Source organism: Chelonoidis abingdonii, chromosome 5, assembly GCF_003597395.2.
Source record: "Chelonoidis abingdonii isolate Lonesome George chromosome 5, CheloAbing_2.0, whole genome shotgun sequence".
Taxonomy (NCBI): Eukaryota; Metazoa; Chordata; order Testudines; family Testudinidae; genus Chelonoidis; species Chelonoidis abingdonii.
This window is the reverse complement of record NC_133773.1, coordinates 51,071,559-51,088,277: the sequence shown is the minus strand read 5'-3', so window position 1 is coordinate 51,088,277 and position 16,719 is coordinate 51,071,559.

Genomic DNA, 16,719 nt, shown 5'->3' with positions numbered 1-16,719 from the left:
AAACACCTCAACCAGGTTTTAAAAAGAAAACTTTATATAAAAAGAAAGAAAATACATATAATCTAAACACTGCATTCAAGAGTCAAATACAGGGCTATTGCTTATAAGAAATATGAATAAACAGTCTGATTCGAAAAGATATCCAATTTGAACATTCCAGCAAGCTACACACATGTAAATACAAACTACAATATCAACCTATTGCTTTTCCTTTTGTACTCACAACTTGGTAACAGCAGGGTAGAAAGAAGCTTGGAGATAGAAAGAAAAGCTGTTGTCTCATAGCCGAAAGAAACAAAAAGAGAAGAACAAAGCCAAAACACACCAGAAGTTCCCACCCTTACTTTGAAAAAATCTGGTTTCCTGATTGTTCCTCTGGTCAGGTGTTTGGTTCCCTTTGTTAACCCTTTACAGGTAAAAGAAATATTAACCCTTAGCTACCTATTTATGACAGTCCCTCACTTCCTCTAGGAGCGAAGGCCCAGCCACCAAATTGCCACCAAAGCAGCGGCGGTAGTGCCACAGATCACAATCACAGCTTTTTTTTTTTTCCTTTGTGCTGCTTGGGGCAGCAAAAAACCTGGAGCTGGCCCTGCCTCTGATCCATCTGATCTCCTGCTGGCAAGGAGTCCCTGCAAAACTGATGAAGCTGGCATCAGTCAGAACAGCCTTTAGGCCACTGGCTGGAACAAAGTCAGCAGAATGAAAAGCAGGCCTTCCTTCCTCCCATACCTGTAAATTCAGTTTAACGAGGGGCAATTTTTTGGTTGGTCAATAAACATGGTTTTCCCCACATTAGTGTAATCACTACTCTTCCTGTTAATATCTGCCAAGGATGTTCATTTCAGATATTTTTTTAAGCTAGAAGAAACTAACACCTGGTTTTTCTTACCTTTCTATTGCCTCAAGCACTACAAGTGAAACAATACTTAAAATCACTGGCTCTTCAGTACTGAACACTCCAGAATCTTGTATTCTAGGGTATTTGTTTTTTATGAAGAATCCAACAGATAACTAGCTGCTCATTCAACCTGTGCACCTGGCTGTTCTGTCAGTTATTTGAACGAGATGAAAAAGCATACCCTTCTTATTCGAATGAGCTCAGGAAGCTTAGAACTGTTTAAAACTCGCTATAGTTAGATTTGCTGTGTACAAGGCAGACAAGTTTTGTCCCATATGACATTCTTTACTAAATATTTTAAGAAAATACAAAAAAAAAAAAGGACATTGTAAACTGGAATATTCATAGAAGAGAAATCCTAGATGGAAGTCTGTGAATTTGCCCTCCTTTGTTTTCTTTCTACTTCTTTCTTTTCCCATCTTTTCTTGATAGCTTGTCCATCTGCTTAGACATTGTTACCATTGGATATGAATCTCAGAAGAAGATATAAGCATCTCACTGAATTTTATGAATGTGCCTTTGATTTACAAAAAGGCAGGAAAAAATATAGATAATTTGCTTCACTTCATTCCAGAAAAGAAGTTTTATCTGATACAGTCTTCAATTACTAAATGTATAGTATGGAACCCTATAGCACCAGTTACAGCTCTTGATTGTGCCAAAATGTTGTCTAGTTATACTACCAGTTACCAGGCTGCACCTTCAGTCCATTGTCATAAAAATCATTAGCCTATTGTCATATGGCACCAAAGTATACATTTTGTTCTTCCACTCTCCTCTGCAACCTTCTGCTTTTCTCTTGATCCCCACTTCAAGAAAGATATAAATGCATGTCCTAAAACCATCCTTGTCCAGGAAAGCATGTCAGTGCTTACACTGGAGCATATAGTTAAGTCCAATGGGCTTCAATGACACTTATGCATTTGTATCTTTAAGCACATGCTCAGGTACTTTCTTTAATAAGATGTTTTCCTGAATCAGACACATTTTTACTGCACTTTAGACAGAAGACAATCAGTCATACTACTGGCATGAAATGACTAAAATAAATAATAAAATAGGCAAATTATTTTATCAATAAGCTCGTTGTTATTGTGCAATCTTTCACCCCACATATTCATTTATCAGCAAAGTAATGAAAATAAATTCTTGACTTTTATAAAAGCTTCATTGCCTGAAATAAACATTTTCTACCACCCATTTATTTCAGGTGCCAGAGTCTCAAACATGCATTTTCATATAGCAGTATGGAAAATTAAAACCAATCACAAGGTTTCCTTTAGAACTTTCAGAAAAGTGGATCCTAAATAGAGTAGATTGCTGCCTTCCGAATTTTAGAACTGGTTAGACTCTGTCTTTGAATACCATAAAGAGGAGGTCTTTGAATGTACTGTGCATATATGCAGGAAGCATGAAAAGCAATTACTTATAAATATTGCATAAGGAAATTCTTTTGATTCCTGATTAAAAGTACCTGGGACCTGTGAATGTTAATTGCAGAGTAAATGACATACAAATCTTGTAAAACATATTAGAATGTAAATATATTGCTCAATTGTCTCTTTTCTAAAGATAAAACCAGTGTTCTTAACAACCTCATTTGTTCAGCTTCCTATGTACAGCCAGTGCACTCCACGACGCTACAGGGTAATATATGTTGTATGTGATGTGGACACAAAAACAATGAGTTGCAGAACACATAGTTAAATGTGGCAGCTGAAACTTTATATAAAAACTATGATCTGGCAGGAGAAACCACTCCAAACTATCTGGCAAGGTGACTCCATTGCAGATCTCAGCTGGCACCCATGAATACTATAAACTTAACCTTATGGTGAGTGTGAAGGCCATGTCCCCTCTACAGCTTCAGACTTTCTAAAGGACCCTGACTGTAAGCCCCCCCCCCCTTGCTGCCTCTACATCAGAGAGTAGAGAGAGAAGCTGCATGAGATACAGAGGCACATTTTCTCACCTTGCCGTGCTGTGCCTAGGACCAATGCCCAGTTACAGGACCTGAATAGGACTTTTTGCTGTTATCTCCTATGGTGGGTATCAGTGCAGCTGGTGGGCTACAAACAGTTTGGATGTCCACCCAGCTGGGCAAGTAGAAAGGAATTAATGGAGCCTTTGAGATTCTTCAGCAAAATATCTGAACCCTAGTTGGATATACTCCATACTTTTGGATACAGTTCTGGGGAGGCATACTCAGTCCCCTAATGGGAAATCACTGTAACTCCTGCCATTTTAATATAAATATAAGTTTTCCAGTTTACTACTTTCCTGCTCTGGTTGATCTTGGGAGGACTAATGATTGATTGACAAACTTGCCTCAGAAGCAAGACCACTCCCTATCGTGATCAATATTCCTCTTTATTCTAATGATCAACGTAATTATTTTTGATGTTTCTAAATTCTCCTCCTCCTCCTGAGAACAATGACCATATGTGAGGAATGAAAACAGCCAGCTGAGGAATGGTATTCACTGGTCCCACAGCTATTGTTAACTGTTCATTAAAAGCAAACACGAGAACCAGACCCCTGTATATAAAATCCAGATGGCTGACTGAAACATACTTTCTTGGTCACAAGGATAGTGAACAACAATTCTCCCAATTTTGTAAGTTTTTCAAAAGGGAGATGGGTTCTTGTTGACCTCTAAAAGGGTATAATCATGACTACAGTGTCTCACAGGATGCTGTGTGGTTTACGTATTGTTCGTAACATCCTCTGAGATCTGCAAATGAAAGTTGTTATGTTAGGGTTGACCCTGCTCCCACTGAAATTAGTAGTGAAAATTACGTTGACTTCAGTGCAGCAGGATTGATCCCTAGAGAACAGATAGTGGAAAGGGAATTCTTATGCAACCAGCAAGGGAAGGTGCTCCTCAGCAGGGCATATAATATCAGTGGAATTGTTGTGTAGTTTCTCCTGCAATCTTGGGCTTGAAGAGCTGTCTGCTCTCACGCTCATGCTCTTTCTCCTTCCTCAGCTTGCCATCACCCAAAGAATCCCCTAAACCAAGGAAACAAACATCATCACACATGCTAGAAAATAGATCCAAAGTATGAAGAAGTCCTCTCTGCAGGCTTCCTGCAGTCCTTACCCCAAGATAGAAGTATACCATTTTTGTTGCCTATAGGACAGCATGCACCTGTGGACTCAGAGAGAAGATTTACTGTGAAGTTTGCAGTATTTCTGTGTGGAAGCAGCACACTCCGCTGAACAAGTAAGAAATTAAATCTGAGATTTCTCCCCTCTGGCTACTAGTACAAATTACTAGTTTGTGACTGTGTCTGTCTGGCCATGTTACAGATCAATGTGAACCATATCAAACATTTTACAAAGCCTCTGGCATGTATGTATGTGGGGGGAACAGTAATCTATGCCCTCTCCAGCATACTCTCTCCTGAAGAATTGTACAAACTCAGACGTTAATTTATAACTTAAACCTCTGGTGGTCTGAATTCAAGTGTAAACTTCAGGAAGTTTGCCTATGTTTAGAAAAATCAAATGAATATCCTGAAGACTAGGAGATGCTTTCAAATGCTATCTCTGAAAAAGACCAAGGGATTTCTTTTTAAACTGGTTTTGAGATTTGATATGGCTTTCAGTGACAGGGACTCCAATTTATTTGCTTTCATTTGAGGTGGTCAAGGTTCTGTTTTTCTGAACATCAAATTCAACCTGTCTAATTTTTTTTAAATTACTGTATTGCTCAGTACTGCAAATTTTTATCTACTGTTTTATTTTATCAATCAATATTTATTCTCAACATCTTTAAATTTCATATATTACTAGAACATTAAATGTATAGAGGTGTGTAGAATATCTAGTTTTAGGGCCTATAAGTATTTAATGTGGTTTGTGTTAACTAATTAGGGAAATACTGAATGAGTGAAGCCACTAGGGATAAGTCAAACATGCTTTGAAAATGTCTCTCTCTATTCCAGGCCCTCCAAAGCTTTCAGTAGCCTGTCATGCAACTCATCAATGAACATGGCCCAGTTACATGATTATAGCAAAAATGTTAGCATTCTCAAATGCATCTCAGATTAATTACTCAGGTTTTCAATTCAAATATAGTCAACCTTTGGTCTTTAAAGTCTTGAGTGAAGGGCCAGGGATGCCAAAATTGAGATAATCCAGGTTGTGATTACTTGAGGCAAATATTTTTGATCACTGAAGACTTTGGACCAAATTCAGCCCTAACATAAGCAGATGCAATGCCCATTTTGATCCCCAGAACTAGGCATCTGTCTAACTTTTAATTTTTGAGTAGTCTATTGAAGCCAATTTGACAATTCACATATTTAACATTGGGTATGTGCTTAGACCCTGATTCAGCAAAGTACTGCACTAATGTGGCACTCTCTTAGCCCTGGGCTACACTACGAGTTTAGGTAAAATTTAGGAGCATTAGATGCTGCATAGCTTCACCAGGTCGCTCTTAAGGCATTTAGCATACATCTTCCTGCTGGCCACTCGCCGACCTGTGCTCTCAGCTTTCCACTGGTTCCAGGGAGACCCCTAGTGCACCAGCCCTTCTTCAGGTCACTCCCTCTCTAACACGGTTGAGCTGCAGACTCCTCCACCCTGGGACCACTCGCTGTGATCCCCTGGGGGACCCTGTTACTGCAAAAGTCCTTCTCTCTGGTCACAAACTCCCAGGGATTAATCACCCTGTGAAACCATCTCTCTCTGAATCTTCAGCACGCCTGGTCCCCGTCAATCCCCCTTCGTTTTACTAGTCCCCAGTCACTTACTGCAGGAAGCACCATCCACGGGGTGCAGTACATCCCACCTCTGCCACCAGTTGTCATGGAGTGTGAGGGAGTCAGGGCCTTGCACCCCCAGCTTCCTGAGATTCACCATGTCTCTCAGCCAGCCAGTAAAACAGAGGTTTATTTAGATGACAGGAACACAGTCCAAGACAGGTTTTGCAGGCACAGACAACAGGATCCTCCCCAATTAGATCCATCTTGGGGTCCCAGGAGCACCACAGCCCCCTTGGGGGGTCAGAGCCCTGTCTGTGCTTCCCTCCATTTCCCAGCCTTCTCCTGAAACTCTCTCACTCCCCAGAGTCTCCTCCCCCCAGTTTTTGCTCAGCTTCCCGGGCAGAGGTGTCACCTGACCTCTAATCCCTTCCTGGATTTTCACGTTACATGCTCAGGCATCTTCCCTCAAGGCCAGTCTCCCATTCCCCAATGCAGATCATCCTCCCAGGGAAACATCTCCCACTCAGCATTCACAGACCACACTAAGAACAGTCCCAGTTCATCACATCTCTCCCCCCTTCAAGATCGAACTGAGCGGGGTCACTTTAGCCAGTGACCTGGGGAAGTTTGATACTACCCACATTCCCAGGGATGCCCCAACATCCCTCCCATTCCTTGGTGAGAATTACACCAGGCCCTTTCAGTTTCACGCCCCCCTTTAGGTCGAGGGTGTTCGATGGCACTCGTATTTCTCATGTGAGACGGTTTATGTGGTCCGTGCCCTTTTCCCACCCCAATACCCCTGAGGTTCAAGCTGGGCTGGGGTCTTCTTCCAGCGTTCCAGTCTGGAGGGCTGTGATTTGGACTCTCTTGGTTTAGAGCCCCGTTTTGACCTTGGACCCCCTCTGAAAAGCCTCCTCTATGATGGGCAAGAGTCCTACGGTCATTTTCCCCTTGTCTTGGGCCTTCCTCATCCTCTGGCAGGAGTCACAGGATCGGCAGTACTGGCGGACTGTAGTAAAGACCCCAGGCCAGTAAAAGTTCCATAGCAACCTCTGCTGGGTACGCCAGGTTCCCTGGTGCCCTGAGAGGGGGACATCATAGGCCCGGTATAGGAGCTGGTGGCAATACTTCCTGGGTACCACCAGCTGCCTCCTGATCCCCCCGACTCCATTTTCCCCAGGGGGGCCCATTCTCGGTACAGGAACCCCTTCTCCCACAGGAACCTTTTCCGGCAACCTCTCCCCATGGTCTGTCCTGCACCCATCCACACAATGAAGCCATTTTTATCGACTTAAAGGACTCTTGAAATCGATTTCTGTACTCCTTCCCGACAAGGGGCTTAGCACTGAAATTGACCCTTCAGGGTTGAATTTGGAATAGTGTGGATGCAATTCGATGGTATTGGCCTCCAGGCGCTATCCCAGAGTGCTCCATTGTGATGCTCTGAACAGCACTCCCAACTCAGATACACTGGCCAGGTAGATGGGAAAAGCCCTGCAAACTCTTGAATTTCATTTCCTGTTTGGCCAGTTTAACGAGCTGACCAGCACAGGTGACCATGCAAAGCTCATCAGCATAGGTGACCATGCCGCAGAGGATTCAGAGGGCCTGGGGTCTTCGGCGGTGTGGGGACCCTGCTTCGGTGGTAATTCGGTGGGGGGGGGTCTTCCACTCTGGGACCCACAGCCGAAGTGCCCCGAAGACCCGCGGCAGGGAGCCCCCGCCGCCAATTGCCACCGAAGACACGGTGCTTTGGCGGCGGGTCCCGGGGCGGAAGGACCCCCCCACCGCAGGTCTTCGGGGCACTTCAGCAGTGGGTCCCAGAGCGGAAGGACGCCCCCGCCGCAGAACTGCTACCGAAGACCCGGAGTGGAAGAAGTGCTGGGGGGCCGGGCCCCACGAGAGTTTTCTGGGGCCCCTGGAGCGAGTGAAGGACCTGGTTCAGGGGCCCCGAAAAAACTCTCGTGGGGGCTCATGCAGGATCCAGGGGCTGGGGCAAATTGCCCCACTTGCCCCCTCCCGGGCGGCCCTGCCATGGAGTTTCAGAATGAGAGGTACTGCATCTGATCGCTGTATGGAGAGATGAATCCATGCTATCTGAACTCCATTCCAAAAGACAAAATGCTGGAATATTTTTAAAAAATCTCCAAGGGTGTGAAGGACAGAGGTTATAACAGGGACCAGCAGTGGCGCCTGAAGCCTACCAAAGAACCAGCGAGGCAAATGGCTGCTCCAGGTCAGAGCCCCAGATATGCTGCTTCTATGATGAGCTGCATGCCATTCTAGTACCCCTACAACTACCCCACCCTTGTTCTTCCCTCCTCCCCCAACTCTTCTGGGCTACCTTGACAGTTATCCCCCCATTTGTGTTACGAATTAATAGAGAATGCGTGAATCTGAAACAACAAAGACTTTATTTCCTCTGCAAGTGGAGATCAAGGGGAGGAGGGGAGAGGAAGGCGGTTGGCTTACAGGGAAGTAGAGTGAACCAAAGGGGCAGGATTTCATGAAGGAGAAACAAAAAGAACTTTCACATCATAGCCTGTCCAGTCATGAAACTGGTTTTCAAAGCTTCTCTGATGCACAGCGTGCGCTGCTGTGCTCTTCTAACTGCCCTGGTGTCTGGCTGTGCATAATCAGCAGCCAGAAGATTTGCCTCAATCTCCCACTCCGCCATAAACATCTCCCCCTTACTCTCACAGATATTGTGGAGCACATAGCAAGCAGTAATAATGATGAGAATATTGGTTTCACTGAGGTCTAACCGAGTCAGTAAACTGCGCCAGCAAGCTTTTAAATGTCCAAAGGCACATTCTACCACCATTCTGTGCTTGCTCAACCTATAGTTGAACTGTCCCTTACTACTTTCAAGACTCCATAAGCCATGGGAGCAACGAGTAGGCTGGGGTAGGTGCGACCACCCGGTGCTGCCGACTGAGAGAGCAGCCTGAGGCAGAAGCCTCCAGCTGGCATGATATTCCAGGCAGGCCTGAATCTCCATTAGACGAAACTTAAAGAAGAGAATGACCTGGAGTCATTCCCATTTTTGTCCAGGCGCCCCCGACCGACCTCACTGAGAATGGCCAGGAGCACCCACAAGACGACAACGATGATGACAACGACGACAACAGCTAGCAGTCGTATTGTATCATCTGCCATCCGAGTCTGCCAGCAGCATCCAGGAGACATACGGTGACAGTGAGCTGAACAGGCTCCATGCTTGCCATGGTATGTCGTCTGCAGGAACCCAGGAAAAGAGGTGAGAATATTTTGCCATTGCTTTCACAGCAGAGGGGGCCTGATGACATGTACCCAGAACCACCCGTGACAATGTTTTTGCCCCATCAGGAATTGGGAGCTCAACCCAGAATTCTAATGGGTGGCAGAGACTGTAGGAACTGTGAGACAGCTACCATAGTGCAATGCTCCGAAATTCAACGCTAGCCTCGGTACTGTGGATGCACATCACTGACTTAATGTGCTTAGTGGGGACACGCAATCGACTGTATCAAATCAATATCTTCAAAACCAACTTCTATTAAATCGACTTAATTTCATAGTGTAGACATACCCTTAGAGTGGAACGGAAATTGGCCCAGTCAGGGTGCTTGGTACAGTGGAGATGCTCAGAGTCATTGAACCAAACTGTAAGCCCTGTATGTTGTGGAAACCACTTCAAGCTGCCACCCTCTCACCCCTAATTCCAGCACCTAAGAGCCCAGTGTTTTTATGCACCAAAGCTGCATCTTATGCATTATGTTTAAATTTCAGATAACTGAGCATTTCACATAAACTAAGATCGGTTGGTTAAGATTTAATTGTAACTCTTCTTGCATTGTTAATATTGTCTCAAAATCCAGCTCCTTTGATTCTCAGAAATTTTTAATAGGCCCTCAAGCAATTACCCAACAATGTATTTTTACAGATAAGACATGGTTATATAAAAGTCCAATTTAAATGCAACTTTGCCCTTTCATTTGCAGCCCTATCATACTAGTATTTCCTGAAAACATCACTGCCTCTTACTTAATAAATGGCTGTCTATTTTAGGGCATTTAATCAACTCCTTTTACCCTCACAGAAAAGTCTTATATAATTTAACAGAGGAAAAAAAGAAAAGTTCTTTTAGGTTTTTTTGCATCATACTGCTGAATATAACAGAAAAAAAATATTCCTATATAATAAAATAATAATAATTAATAATATAAATTCTAAAAGAATAGCTCTCTAGGTCTCCATCCACATGTCCCTTTCTAAGAGGTCCCATCTGGTTACTAGCTATTCCAATGTCTCATTGCAATTTTCTCAATAAGACCTTGATTCTGCAAGCACTTATGCAAATATTTAACTTTATGGACATGATTATTTCTATTGGGTTCAAAGGGACTGCTCCATTTGTACAATTAAGCATGAGCTGAAGAGCTCCTGTGGTCACAATCAGCCCCAATGCACCACATCTGTGTGGCTTGTCAGACCTGGGGGAAGCCCCAGGTTGAGCAGTACTCTGAAACAGACAGAGCTGGAGATCAGGGTTACATGCTGAGAAGCAGTTTAAAAGCACTGCTAGTCTGTACTCTTGGAGAAGGGAAGATGAGCTAGTTTTTTTTCTTTTGTTGAAGCTCCCAGGACTAAGTCTTAGCTGTGCGGTTAAAGGCCATGTGGGAGCTGGGGCTTCCTGTGAGGGTCTTTAAGACAGCTTGCCCTCATTTGCATTGGGGAGGAAGCCATGACCCTCACAGGCTGTGGAACTCCCTCTCCCCCCTGTGGTTAGAACTGATTTATATTCCCTGCTGGAAAAGAGAAGACTTCATAAAAGGTACTGCTTGACAGCTACACCCAGGCCCCAGGGAACCATGAACAAGGTAATTGAGGTGCCTGCCTTCACCCTAAGAGGTGACTTTGAATCTGAACTCTTGATAAACACCTATGTCATGCTGGTCACTGTTTTTCAGGACCTTCTTGTTCCTGTAATATTGTAAATCCAGCCTCTTATGTATACTCTCAAAGCATAGGTTTCTCTCATTGTTTGTACATCACTCATTGCATTGTATCAGCACTTGTAAATCACATTTGGGGATATTGCCAGTGTACCAGGTAGCATCAAGTATATTTCACAGAGGGATAAAATAACTTTAAAATAGTTTAAAACTTATTTCTGTATTAAATTCCTCCAATAGCCTGATGGCTGGGGCCATTCAGTATAGAAATCCATTCTTGACTCACTTCCTGCATTGCATTTTAAGGGTAATTTGGAAACTATTACCATGAGTAGTGGTCACAATTTTAATTAGGATATATCATACAGTCTATGAATATTGTTACCAGCACTGGTTGAAATTTTTCAATCAAAAGGGTTTTTTTTTTGTCAAAAGTGGCTCTTAAAAACAATGGAAACTTTTTCATGAAAAAAAAAAAGTGTTTCCAAAGTTTTCCTGTTTTAATGCAACCTAAGCCCATTTTTTTTCTCCACTTTTTTCTTCCATTTTTGTTTTAAGTATCTTTCAATGCCCCCTTCCCCTTTTCATTGGGAGTTGAGGAAAAGGTGAGAAAGGGGACAAAGCAAAAAAATCTGAAACACTTTGAACAAATGGAAGAAAAAAGTTTGTCTGAAACCTGCATTATGAAAACGATTTTGACGTAAACTTTTCAGGTGAACTGTTGCCCATTTTTTAATAGCTCTGCTTGCTGCTATCATTCAAACAAGCTGTGAAGTTTGGAGCTGGATTTGAACTACCATGAAGTTTGAGGGGCTTCTGCCCTAATGTTCTAGTTTGGTCTCATCTCTAATTCCCCAAACCAAAAAATAATATGCCAAATTTACTATAACTGAACTAGACATAAAAAATGGTAAATGAGAAAAAGGGACTGCCAGTCAAGAAAATCTACATAGATAAAACTAAACAAAATGTATTTAATGTGTTTCAGAAATAAAATATATTTTAAGCCTACTTTTAAAAGATCAACTAGTATGCTAGTCATCTGTTTTTTACTAAGATTTAGGCAGATTTAAGGATTTAGCATGCCAATTTATGCAGGAAATGTGTATATATATATGCATCAGAAAATACCCCATGAAGAAACTGAACATGGATTCCCATATGACATGTATGCGTGTCTCTGTTACTCAGGGACAAATGGGTGTGTATTGTGACCAGCATTTGCCTACCTATAAATAACATAGTATCTGCAATTTTATCCTAATATGTGAACCAGGGGCAGCTCCAGGCACCAGCACAGGAAGTGTGTGCTGGGAGCAGCGAGCTGAGGTGGGTGGGGGTTGGGCTGCCAGTCGTCATGAGGGCGGCAGTCAGGGAGCTTTCGGCGGCGTTTCTGCGGGCGGCCCACTGGTCCCGCGGCTTCGGCAGCAATTTGGCGGTGGGTATGCCGAAGACCCAAGACTGGTAGATCACCCGCAGAACTGCCGCCAAATCTGCATGATTGGCGGGCCTCCCGTAGAAATGCTGCCAAAGGCTCCCTGACTGCCATGCTTGGGGCAGCAAAAAACATAGAGTTGCCCCATATGTGAACAGGTAATTTTGCAACAAATACAAAGCGCTATTGACCACAATGATGTATAGTAAGAGTATTTTTGGTATGAAATTACCAAATTGACATCTCCTTTGCAAGTTTAAACTATATGGAAATACAGAAAATATATTTATCAAGTAAGGCAGATTGAATGTGTGCACAATCCCAACTTGAGTGCATGTGGCAAGCCATTTGCACACCATATCATAGATGCACATGCATTTTTGTGTAAGCCTGCCTGAAATGTAAGGGCTTAGTGTTGGCATAAATAATAGGTGCACACTGACGGGACACGAGTGGTTTTTGGAAGCATATAAATGACTGACTACAACTTGTCCATGTGGATACCTAAAAGTGAGGAACCTGAAATCCATAGTTAGGGGGCTAAATTGATATTCTGAGAAGTATGACCAAATATTTAAATTCATCCTGTTGTTAATCTATTGCAAAGACTGTTTCTAGGCTAGCTAATTCATTCAAACCAATGTGCGGTAACCATAGAAACAAGATAATTACAGAAACAGAAATTCTTTAGCAATCAATGCTGTTATAAGAGAGAAGTTGAACATAGACTAGTGGCTAACATAGTTTATCTACAGCTTGCCTTTCCTGACTAGTTACCCCTTTGGTAACTAACACACCAATTCATTTGGGCTTCTGTGGCCCTAAGAGCCTCCCAGTCCCAGCTGGCACACTGTTGTCATGATATATACCCAAAAAGCAGCTTGTAATGTACCATTGGAAAACTCACTGATTATTAATATTTTACAATGTGTGGTAAACATATTTGATATGTGCTTCAAATATGCTCTAAAATATATATTTGGCAAGCAGTACCTAACCCACACCTGTTCCAGACAAAGGAATGTGGTTCCCCCTGCTTGAATGTGTTTCCAATGTAAATTAAGCAAGGTGTGGTCAAAGAAAATCATATTTACATGCAAGGTGGACATAGCCATCAGGATAGCAAATGGACAAAGATGACTACTTAATAATCTCAATGGGAGATGGAGACAGCACCCCCAGGAAGCCTTCCTGCCCCTTAAGGCAGGCTAAGTGAAATTTTTGAAAATATAAGGAGAGAGAGAAAAGGTCATTTTGACATCCATCAACTGAGGGAGTAAAGGACGCCAAAGCTCTTGAAATCACAATGTTGAGATATTGATAGTTCTATAGAGAGAGAATGAGAGAGGGAGAGTTTTGTAATTTCATAGGTATAGACATATCCCCTTTCAGGCCCCAAACCAAATCAAGCCAACAAAGGAATACAGAAGATTGAGGACCAAGGACAAGCTGATTAAAACTATCCTCCCTACCACATCCACAAAGAGTCTGTTCGAGGAGCTGATAAGAGTTCTTCTAAAAACAACTATGCTCTGAAATTGGTCTTGCAGAAATCCCTTACCCCTTCGTTTATTATCCTGCTTGTTTTCTGCTATTGTTGTGCCAGCCTAAGAGTTATAACTGTGATCTCCCATGGCCGAAGAATGCGTAGCTTGGAGATAATCAGATGACCCCACAAGGAAAGCTAGAATCTACCCAAGTGCCCAGGGCCGGTGCAACAATTTAGGCGACCTAGGAGGTAGTCTAGGGCGGTAGGATTTGGAAGGCGGCATTTTCTTTGGCAGCGACCATGGCAGCCGGATCTTCGGCTGCCCCGGTTGCCGCTGGCATTGAGGTGGAGGGAGCTGGGGCAGGGGAGCGTGGGGAGGGCCGCCTGCAGCAAGTAATGAGGGGGGTGGCACGCAGGGGAACTCCCTGCCCCAGCTCACCCCTGCCCCACCTCCACCCCAAGCACACCATGGCTGCTTCACTTCTCCCGCCTCCCAGGCTTGCGGCACCAATCAGCTTAGGCACTGCAAGCCTGGGAGGCAGGAGAAGTGAAGCAGCGAGGGTGTGCTCGGGGTGGAGGCGGAGCAAGGGTGAGCTGGGGTTGAGAAGGGTTCCTCAGGGTGCGGGGTGAGGAGCTGCCGCAGGGGGGGGCGCCTCAGGGTGGAGGGGGCGACCTGTCAAGGGGGGTGTGCCTCGGGGTGGGGGCTCGGGGAAGGGGGAGAGTGCAAGGAGGAAGTTTCACCTAGAGAGTGAAACATCCTTGCACCGATCCTGCAAGTGCCCCCTCTGTCCCCCCCAGATGGAGGGCTGAAGAACAAGATAACACTCAGATAACATTCAGCCATCAGGGATGTGCCACCTACTGACTGATAATCACTTCAAACAAACATCAGCATGATGAAGTTATTCCCATAGACTCGTATAAGGACAAAATCCTATAAGAACAAAACCAAAAACGCAGGGACTTTAAATCTGGTTCTGCAACCACTCTCCAGGAGCATCGGATGCACATCTGACAAGAACTAGGCTCCACCCTCATGTGCAGGCTACCTGGCCAATACTCTGCCATGAGCAACCTCTAGGCTGGTAACTATAACAACTCTGCAGAACTTGTATGAACTAGTGTGTGAATGAATAAGGAATGGTAGTGAAATAATATTAAATTGCATATCCTGATTTCTCACTTTTTCTCTGTATTTACAATAAACCTGACATTTTGCCTCATCCCTCTTATAAGATCCTGTTAGTATTGTTTTATTAGTGTAACAACAATGTTTTATCCTGTAACCAAGAGCATTAAAGTCTGTGGGAACTGAGTATAGGTGAGAGAACTGCTTAGGCAGATTTGTGGTTTTTTACTTATTTTTTGCTTCTAACCTTTTCTGTGTTTTCCTTATACTTGGGACCACTTATGCCTCTGAACTTTTGCTTGAATAGATGTTTTACTTTTACTATAAACCAATTTAGTGCTTTGATTAAAAGTGTTTAATTCCAGTTCAAGTTATAAAGAGCCATTATTTTTGCTGCTCCCTTAAGCTGCTGGATACTAATTTATGTAAATCTTCACTTAGAGGGCTAGGCACTACAAAACAGACAGTTTTGGGGAAACTTGGGACTGGGAGGATGTTGGGATCAGCCTTCTAAAAGGAACTGGGAGGTGGATAACAGAGTGTGTGACCTGTATACTAGGTCTTAGTTTACGGTATGGGAGCCACGGCAGCATAACATTTAAGGCATCCAGAGTTGTAGGGCAGGCAGTGACAAAACCCTTACGGTTCCAAACCGAAAGGTCACAGCCTTATTTCTTTATTAGTGATCTTTGATAGGTACAATTCTATCCCCCAAATTTGCTATAGCTGTTGGAAGAATACTCTTTTTCGCCTGTTCATTGTCATTAGCACACAGTTTCTAGGCCTTTAATTTTGAAGTCATCTCATGACACTGGTGACATCAGTCACCAGATATTGCCCTTCTCTCTCCTTTTCTTTTTAATAGATGGAGAAAATTGGTATGAGGCAACTCTAGTACTGTTGAGAGTCCTCCAATTTCCTTGAACCCTTAGGGTATGTTTACACTGCAGTAAAATACCTCTCAGCGGTTCAACTGACCTAAGCTCAGAGGGCTTGGGCTGTGAGGCTATAAAATAGCAGTGTAGACATTCAGACTTGGGCTGGAGCCCAGGATCTGAGACTGACCTACCTACCTGATCTCAGCCTGGGCTCCAAACGTCAACACTGTTATTCTTAGCCCTGTAGCCCGAGCCCCATGGGCCCAAGTCAACTGATCCAGGCTCTGAAACTCAGTGCTGAGAATTTTTTTTTTTTAATTGCAGTAGACAATATCCTTACATTCCAATTTTAGGTCTGGGCATGGTACAGGGACTGCTGCGTTAATTTTGATTGAGCTTTTCATAGTGATAAAGGTCAAGGGATTCTCTGTGTAGATTTTGTGATTTAATTAGTTGGAAAAGTTGGCCTTTAATTATCCAGATGATCCATGTCCAGCTATAAAAACAGGAGATTGTCTGGAGACAGCAATATTTTTAAGGAAAAATTATATCTTAATTTAAAAACATATCTCAAGACTACTGCTGTGTCAATGAGAGTAACAGTCAGTCAGGTTTTATGCAGAAAACATGTTAGTTTAGGATTAAGGAATTTATTTATGAAGGTATAAGAATACAGTTATAGAATTATAAGGCCCTATTCCTCTCCTTATGTCTGGTATCAAAGGGTGCTCAGATTGGACTGAATCACCAGTTAGAAGGTGCACTCTCAGCATTTTATAACCTCTCTAGGAGGAAGCATTTTCTTTGAAAGGATAGTGTCCTAATTCAATATAAAATCCTCTTTACTGAGAGTCATTATGAATCTCACATGTCACTGACATGGAGATAAGTATCAGAGGGGTAGCCATGTTAGTCTGGATCTGTAAAAGCAGCAGAGAATCCTGTGGCACCTTATAGACTAACAGACGTTTTGGAGCATGAGCTTTCGTGGGTGAATACCCACTTCGTCAGTATTCACCCACGAAAGCTCATGCTCCAAAACGTCTGTTAGTCTATAAGGTACCACAGGATTCTCTGCTGCTTTTACTGACATGGAGATGATTCTTGAATTACAACATGGGTGGATAGGTATTTCTGTTTTGGACATAAATCCCCCCAATTTTCCTTGACACAGCATGGGGTTTCTTGATCCCCCTTAAATCTCTGGATTTTGCACAAAATATTATCTGAGG